This window comes from Sminthopsis crassicaudata, chromosome 1 (genome assembly GCF_048593235.1).
Source record: "Sminthopsis crassicaudata isolate SCR6 chromosome 1, ASM4859323v1, whole genome shotgun sequence".
Lineage (NCBI taxonomy): Eukaryota > Metazoa > Chordata > Mammalia > Dasyuromorphia > Dasyuridae > Sminthopsis > Sminthopsis crassicaudata.
In genome coordinates this window covers 577,466,545-577,467,300 of record NC_133617.1, presented here as the reverse complement: position 1 = coordinate 577,467,300, position 756 = coordinate 577,466,545, and the positions used below count along the sequence as shown (strand labels likewise).

Below are 756 nucleotides of genomic sequence, written 5' to 3'. Positions count from 1 at the left end.
AGCGAAAGTGAGGAAGCCTTAAGAATATTGAGGAAATGGTATATATGAAACAGTCAGGCTTGGTGGTATGCAAATTATTGGATCTGAGTGCATTTAGAGATGTGAGAAAAAATACTTTAATAGTGTATTGCCAAGTCAAAATCAAGATCAGTATAAAGGATAAAACCCAAATATGGCCACAGCATCAGTCCCAACATCAGTTACCAAGAAAAACTTTAAGGACCTAAATCTGTTTACAAAACTCCACAAATGGCTAAGCTGGCCTTTCAAATTTTTTTTAAGCTCAATCAAAATCTAAAGTTCCTGAATTACCCTGACTGGCTGCTTCCATATCTCAATGGCCGCTGTCTCTCCAGAGTCCGACAGACAAAACTTTCCCTTACTTAGAGTCAGGATGAAGTGATTTGTTCCCCTCTGTCTGGCTTGGTTCTGCTGACCAGATAGCAGCCAGTGGAGTGAGCTCAAGATTCGGGCCTTCTGGAGCTCCATTTGTTTGGTCAGGATAAAATACTGGACAATAAGCCCCTCCAGGCAGGAGCCTGGTGCTCCCAATCCACTGGAGGTATTCCTTTTTTGGATTTTCTTTTCTTTTTTCTCCAAGCTGCCACCCCCCTAACATTTTGTTTAAGAGAAAACGAGATGTCTATCTTCTGTTTCCTTATTTTTTTTTCAGGAAAGCAAAGGGTTGTTGACTTCCTCCCTCTCCCCTCCCTTCCTTCCTTCTTCCCGAAGGTACTCATCTGAGAAAAAGAGAAC

General features: G+C 41.8%; 1 protein-coding gene across 4 annotated transcripts in view; it reads left to right on the top strand.

The window, feature by feature from the left end:
* Positions 1-408: 408 nt before the first annotated feature.
* Positions 409-756, top strand: part of ZNF366 (zinc finger protein 366) — a 107,828-nt gene continuing 107,480 nt past the window's right edge. For 2 of the 4 annotated variants that reach the window (XM_074282231.1, XM_074282230.1), the window contains exon 1: positions 409-756. This exon is cut by the window's right edge and continues 186 nt beyond it. The gene's annotated coding sequence lies outside the window, so the exon portion shown is untranslated. The other 2 variants (XM_074282234.1, XM_074282235.1) reach the window with 2 other exon arrangements.